This window comes from Marmota marmota, unplaced genomic scaffold, assembly GCF_001458135.2.
Source record: "Marmota marmota marmota unplaced genomic scaffold, marMar, whole genome shotgun sequence".
In the NCBI taxonomy this organism is placed as follows: domain Eukaryota; kingdom Metazoa; phylum Chordata; class Mammalia; order Rodentia; family Sciuridae; genus Marmota; species Marmota marmota.
In genome coordinates this window covers 1063301-1071408 of record NW_026000022.1, presented here as the reverse complement: position 1 = coordinate 1071408, position 8108 = coordinate 1063301, and positions in this window count along the sequence as shown.

The window sequence follows — 8108 nt, the reverse complement described above, 5'->3', positions numbered from 1 at the left end:
GTGTGGTGTGTGTGTTTGTTTTTGGGGAGGGGGGATAGTAGAGGATAGGAAAGGCAGCAGAACACAACAGACACTAGTATGGCAATATGTAAATCAATGGATGTGTAACTGATGTAATTCTGCAATCTGTATATGGGGTAAAAATGGGAGCTCATAACCCACTTGAATCAAAGTGTGAAATATGATATATCAAGAACTATGTAATGTTTTGAACAGCCAACAATAAAAAATTTAAAAAAATAAAATAAAATAAAAAGGGATAAGGATATAGTTTAAAAAAAAAAAGATGTCTTTCTGACTCCATCCAGGATGCTATAACAAAATGCCACAAACGCGGTAGCTCATAAACAACAGAAATTCATTTCTTGTAGTTCTGGAGGCTAGAAAGATCAAGATCAAGGGTTTGGCATCTGGAGAGGGCCCACTTTCTGGCTCATTGACCACACCTTCTCACTCATGTCCGTACAGGGTGGAAGGGTTGGGGACCCCTCTCTGAGGTCTCTTTTGAAAGACCACTAATCCCATTTCTGAGAGTTCCTCCCCCATGACCTCCTCACCCCCAAAAGGGCTCTCCTCCTCCTACTGTCATCTTGGGTTAGGATTTTGACTTAACATTTTGGGAGGATGCAAACTTTTAGATCATATCGGTGTCCTCAGTAGGTGAATTGATGAATACACCATGATTCATCCAAACAACGGAATATTATTTGGTACTATCAAGCCACGAAAAGATAAGAAAAAATATACACACTTAAGAAAAGTCTTAAGTTCATTTCACTAAATGAAAGAAGACGTTCCGAAAAGGCTACATGCTATATGATTCCCACCATATGACATTCTGAAAAGGGTAAAGCTATGGAGACAATCAAAAGATCAGTGAGTGCCAGGGGCTGGGGTCGGTGTGTGTGTGTGGGGGGGGGTGGGAATCAAATAGGAAGTGTAGAGGAATTTCACAGGAATGAAGTATTTGCCATAACATTGAAATGCTGGACATTGTACATTTGTCAACCACAATGAGCCAAAAGTGATTGTGATGTTTCCAAGTAGTTTCATGGATTGCGACAAGTGAATCACACCTGTCAGAGGTATTGATAATGGAGGAGGCTGCCGAAGAGGGGGTAGCAGGTAGTTGGGAGATCTTTGTACTCACCTCTCAATTTCACTGTGAACCTCAAAGTGGTCTAAAAAGTCAAGTCTTAGGAAAAATTGTGATGGGTGCACAGTAGAAATGGGTAGGCCAGTCCGAGTGCAGGCAGGATCATGAGATTCCCCTGTTTCAACCCTTGATAGCTTCTCATTCTTTCAGGAGTCTATCTTTGCATCTGGAGGCAGACCGTGCCTCCAGAGTCTTGCCTTCCACTTCGTTCATTTTCTCTTTCCATCCATTGCCAGTCTCGAGAGTTGGGGCACTAAGAATCTTCAGGGAGCAGATTCCGGGCAGCCCAACTGGGGATGTTGACCCAGTGCCATGGGTTTCAAGTCATCTTCATGCAACTCATCCGCATCCATATGACATTCTGAAAAGGGAGAGACCCAGGCAAGATTATAAATTCCTAAAAGAAAGAGCTCATCATTGGGTCCCTTATGCCTGCCCTGTGGTAATTGCTCAGTAAACATGAGTCAAGGAAATGAATAAATTGATTTCTTATGAAGGGTCTTAAAAACTTGGGATTTTAAATCCAAGTTCTTTTTGTTTTCTGACATGACAAAAATGAAAATAGTACAGTGAAATCATTTCCTCAAAAGGGGTTTGCCACTCCTTGAAATTCTGGATATCTACTTTTGTCAGCTGAAGGGTTCTGAACCCTCCGTTAGAGCAGAATCATAAAAGTCCATCTTGGAGGATCTTAACAACAGTGGCTCAGGGGAGGATTTCTGGCTTCAGTATGAAATGCTTTGTGACCTCTTTGTGGCACCAGTAATGAGATCATACACCAGATACCACACATTTCAAATGGACATGACTAAAGAGCAAAAAGCTCATGAAGAACTCAGGACCCCCCCCCCTGAGGATCCACGTACCCACAGCTGGTTCCAACAGCCCCCAAAGACAGCGTGCTCTATACCCAGGATGGAACTTGCCATCTGCCCTGACAAAGAATCGCAGGGTACCTTTCAGGATATTTAATCTTTCCAACAGCCCTACTACGGGGTGAGTTCTCCAATCCCATTTACAGAAGAAGAAACTGATGCTAAATAGTCAGGAACTTGTCCCAGATTTCAGGGCTAAGAAGCACAGCCAGCATCATAGTCTAAATCCAAGTTCACGTCTTGGAGCTTACTTATTTGCCAGTTCTTCTCTGCCTCTGTATTTCATCCACTTATCATGAGTCTATGGCTGGTGGATGGTACTTCAGTGACTACATGGGCAAATGAGTTAAGCTTTCCCCATACATCTTATTAATTCAGGATCATGAATGTCAGCACGAACCAAGGCACAAGGACTGAAATGACTTACATGATTAGTCATCTTTATTAGGAAAGGGTCACAGATAGGGATGGGGAGTGGAAGGAGCTGCTAGAATTTCAGGGCCCTCCATTAGAATTGTCAAGTTCTTGGGTTCTATTAGAAATACTATGTGGAAAATAAATCTTAAACACTAATAAACAATTCAACTAGTTGACTGCAAACAGACATTAGGGATCTATGGGGGTGACAGAAATGTTCTCATAGTGGATTGTAATAACACCTGCATAACATTTTATACGGACTAAAAATCATTGAATTGTCATTTACAAAGGGACTATATTATGATATGCAAATTATGACTCAATAAAGCTATTAAAAAACCTTAAAATATCATCAGAAACAATTTTAACAGCATATATAAACTGTATCTGTCTTCTTTATGTTACAAATGAAAAGGTGTATTTTTCACCTGACTTAGGTGAATTTTTTGTTTGGTTGGTTGTTTTTCTTTCCTCCAGAATTAGGTCATAAAATGTTAGGACAAACTGCAAAAAGTATTTTTTTTTTAAGTTTGAAGATAATATTTAAGGAAGCCAGGTAAAATGGAAGGAGAGCGCTGCAGACGTGAACTTGTAGAAGTCCAAGATGTCAGCGCTGGGTTTTCCTCCATTGTGACCTGCAGCTATCTCGGGAGCCCCTTGGCCAGACTACTTGGGTCACGTGCTGTACCTGGAGAAATGCACATTGGCAGATCTTACTTTTTGTAGCATCTTGAAAATGTGCTAATTGTCTCAGATTTTGTTAAAATATCAAGGCGTATCCATTTTAAACGAGTACCATATGCTTTGTGCCTTGGAGCAAATTCTTTATATGTGGTTCTGAGATTTTCTTAGAGACAACACTTCTAAATTATTTGAGCAAAGGGGTGAAAAAGTTGGCTTTTAATAGTGCACAACAATGCAAATAGCATTCTCTAGGATCCACTTGGAAACCTAAGTGAGTCAGAGAGTTTGGCCTCTCCTGATGAAAAATGGTAACAGACAGACACATAAAAACAGATGTTTTAAGAATGTTCTGTGGCCCAGTATCATGTACAATTATATCAAACTTTTAAATATATAAAACAATGTCCTGTGGGTTACTCTGGACTTTCCACAGTTACTTAGGTAACTAATTGTTCTTTCTATAACTGGAGCAGGTATAGCCAGTCATTGGAGTCATAACTTAAAACTGTAGGAACAAATTTGTTCATACAATGAAACCCATGTGAGCTCTGAATGGGTGTCTTGGTTGAGACTTCCCCAGGACACAAGAAAGGACAGAGGAGTAGCAGGGTAAAAACCATATGACTTGATTCCTTATTCCTAAGTTTGTATTGTCTCAAGCAAATTGTTTAGTAGTGTTGAGAGTTTCCTTATTTCATAGAAATAGTAACGCAGGGGCCTCCATATCTGTAGGTTCCACATCCACATCCTCAGATTCAACTTTCCATGGATTTGAAATATTTGAAAAAAAAAAAAAAGTCTGTCCAGAGCATGGGCAAATTTTTTTTGTGTGTGTGTGACTATGCCCTAAACACTACAATATAATACTTGTTTACCTAGCATTTACATGCAATCTAGAGGTGATTTAAAGCATATTGGATGACATATGAAGGCTCTGTGCAAAGAATTCATAATTTACCTCAGAGACTTGAGCCTCTGCAGATTTTGGCATCTGTGATTTTTCCTTCTTTCTTTCCTTTTGTACCAGGGATTGAAATCAGGGGCGCTTAGACACTGAGCCACATTTCCAGCCCCTTTTATGTTTTATTTTGAGACAGGGTCTCACTAAGTTGCCTAGGGTCTAACTAAGTTGCTGAGACTGGCTTTGAACTTGTGATCCTCCTGCCTCAGCCCTCTGAGTTCCTGGGATTAGGCGTGGGCACCACGAGGTTCAGCCCATAAGGGTTCTTGAACCCATCCTTAGGGATATTCAGGATGTCAGTAAATCATCAGATGGATGTGAAAACAACTAAGGTTGTTTTGAGGTTTTATTCAAGTACTAGATGTTCTCACTGTTTCTTTGGTCAGAGCAGAAGTTCACTGATAATTAAATTTTGTGTAAGTAGAAATCTGAATAAAATATTTCAGCTGGAATGAGTCTCCCCCATCCACAATGGACCTAGAGCCACAGAAGGGTTACTTGGGGTGTCCAAGCCAGAAAATTGTATATTCAAGGGGGAAAAATACGTCACTGCTGCCCGAAGGCCCACATGTTGAAGGCTTTACTGGGAGGTGATGGAACCACTAAGAGGTGGGGCCTAGTGGAAGGATGTCAGGTCTTTGGGGGTGTGTCCTTGAGTGGAATTAGGGGACCCCAGCCCCTTTCTCTCTCTGCTTCTCAGATGACATGAGTTGAGCACCTTCCACCCCCTTGAGCACCTTACCGTAACATTGCTTTTCCAGAGGTTCAAAAACATCATGGTCAATGATCCATAGACTGAAACCCCCCAAACTATGGGCCTGAATAAACCTTCCCTCTTTTGAAGTTGATCTTATGAGGTATTTTGTCACAGTGATGGAAAATGGATCAACACAGGCTTATCCACATTTAATCGAGAAGAATCTGCAAGAACTCCTCCCCTGCTGCACAGAGGAAGATACTGGCCCAAGGGCAGCCCAGTCACCTGGAGCCTGCCCATGACACCAGTGGCCCCGAGACACTCCCACAATCCCCGCTCTCACTTCCCTCATTCATATCTTTATTGTAGAAAGATGTCACTGCTGCGGTTCCTTATTCATCTCTGACATAAAAGTCAGATGGGAATCCCCATTATGTCATTATCCGTTATCCAAGTGACCTCTTTTTGCATCGCCCAGGTGTTAAAGCTATGGGTTTTGGAGTTGGTTCTACTTGGTTCCAGGATCCTACCATAGTGTCCCTCAGTATCCACAGGGGATTGGTTTCAAGACCCTCTTGGATACCAAAATCTGTAGCTACTCAAGTCTCTTATGTGAAATAGTATAGTATTTGTGCAGAACCTATTTACATCTTCCTGAATACTTTGAATCCTCTGTATATTACTTGTAATATTTAATGAAGCTTAAATGCTATGTAAGTACAGATATACATACTACATCATTCAGATAAGAATTACAAGAAGAAGGTCTTCCCATGCTCTGTACAGATGAAAATTTTTTTTTGTCAAATATTTTGAATCTCCTGTTGGTTGAATCCACAGATGCAGAACCTGTGTTCAGAGAGGGCCCCTGTATTCTGTAGGTAAAATAACTGCTCACCAGTGTCCTGATCTGTAAAAGTAGTCAATGTGAGAGTTAAATAAGAGAAGCTTTGTCTTTAGTTCTCACCACTAAGAACAGCCAACCTTGTGTGCATGTACGAATACATCACAATTAATTCCACTGTTATGTATAATCATAATGCACCAATATGTTTTTTAAAAAAATAAGTCCCCTTGGAGGACTTGTTAAGACATGGTTGCTGTCGACCTCCCCACCTACAGTTTCTGATCCATCAGGTGGTCCTGAAAACTTACCAAGTCCAAAGCGGTGCTCTTGCTGCAGGCCCAGTGACTGAACTTCAGAACTAGAAAACTATATAAAGGGCTTAGCTTGGCACAGAAGAAGCTCACAAGAAGTTTTAGACATTCCAAAGAAGAACGTACATTAAGTTTTTCTTTCTGAAAATCTTTCCCAATTCTCTTTTATTTGAAAAATTTCCCCCAAGAATCTCACTTGACTTGAAGAATAAAAAAATCCAATTCCTTTCAACTCACCTTTCTGGGAAGTTGAGACACATGGCACACCTGTTTCCAAGCACCACCACATGACATATTAAAATATATAAAATATAGATATAAATAATATAATAATATGTAAATAATATAATATATAATAAACAGTATATAATTTTTATGAATAAAATTATAAATATATAATATAAAATATGTTAAAATATATTATGTATTAAAATATATATATTTCTAAATCTAATCATTAAAATGTAGCTGTATCTCTGTGTCCTATGGACCTGAATTTCTTCCAATGTTTGTGAAATCAGTTCCAAAAGATCCACATATACCACGGTGCAACATATTTGAGTGTCTTCTTCATTCACCTGTGTGTGGTGGCTTCCCTCCAAGAACACAATTGCAATTCAGGGGCAGGAGACATGCTCTGTAGCTCACAGCTGAGAAAGAGGATGGACATCCCCATGGCCACAGGTACAAAGCCATCTGGGAACAGGAAGGAGCCCAGAGTAGCCTTTGCTCAAGGTGCAGAGAAGGTGTCACTGAGAGGGGAGGAAGTAGCCTAAGAGGACAGGACGTGGGGCTTGAAGTTGGCTTTTGCATCATGGAGGAAGATTCATTCAGAAGCTGCAGCCTCTCTGGACTGGATGAGACCGGACACAGTGATCCAGTCCACTGCCTGCACTGGACCCGCCATGCGGCCTTTCTGTTTTGGAAGCACAGGGCAGGGGACAGGAAGCCTCCATGAAAACTTCACTTCAGGGCCTCCGGCCCAGCCTTGGGGAAGTCTCCCTTCTGCACACCGACACCGCACTGCTCTTCCGCACACTGAGTTCCCTCTCCCCTGGTTTCAGTTTCCAGGGTGATGGGTCTTTTCACATGAGGAGAAAGGGAGAAAGACATTCCAAAATGTCCTTTTCTGGTGAACTGAAAGCCAAACATACTACCAGCTGCAGGTGAGACTGGCTTCCTGCAACTAAAAGTTTGCAAAGCAGATGGCTGCACCCTGGCCTGCACTCCTCCCTGTCTCTGGGTTCATTATAAGGATGAGTCAGTCCATACAGAGCTGCCTTCTAGAGCCTCTGTTCCCCCTGTGCCCCCTGTCCCAGGAGCCTCCCCTGGGTCACCATTCCACTTCTGTCCTCTCCACGTCTAGCAAGTCCCTCCTCTGCCTCACAGCCTGGCTTCCTCTCCCCAAGAAAGCCGGGCAGAATTTCTCCACTGTCTTGGAAACAGCAGTCTGGACAGGAGGCACTTGAGGATAAGGAAGCTCCCACTTCAGTGGAATGGGAATGAGACACTTCTCAGAGGCTGTGCCAAGTGCGACTTTGTTCCACTCATCTCTCTACTTTAGGACATGTTTAAAATTTATCATAAGAAAAAGGAAAGGAAGGAAGGAAACTAACACAGAGAGAAAAGAAAGAAAGGATGGAAGAAAGGATGAGAAGGGAGAAAGGGAGGTGAAAAGGAAAGAGAGCAAAGAAAGAGGGGGAGGGGGAATAAAGGAAGGAGAGAAAGTCAGTTTGGGGCACTGCGTCCCTGGAGGCTCAATCTGAAGGCTGCCCTGACCCAGGATAGCACCTCCGGGTGCCACCTGGGGGTCCCACGTGAAGTTGTGTATTTAGGGAGTTCATTCTTGCAGATTATCAACCACGGAAGCACAATTTTTAATTTAATTTAACTTTTATGGTTTTGGGGATCAGACTCAGAACCTCACAAAGCTACGCAGATGCTCTAGCACTGAACCCACCCCAGCCCTGCAGCTCAAGTTTTGAAAGTCCAGTCTTCCCCTACCTGAAAAGGAGAGTAGAGCGTGTTCTCATTTCAAGATTGTCCCTGGGGCCAGGTTGGGTGGCACGAGGATCGTGAGTTCAAAGACAGCCTCAGCAATTTAGTGGGGTCCTAGGTAACTCAGTGAGACCTTATCTAAAAAAAAAAAAAAAAAGG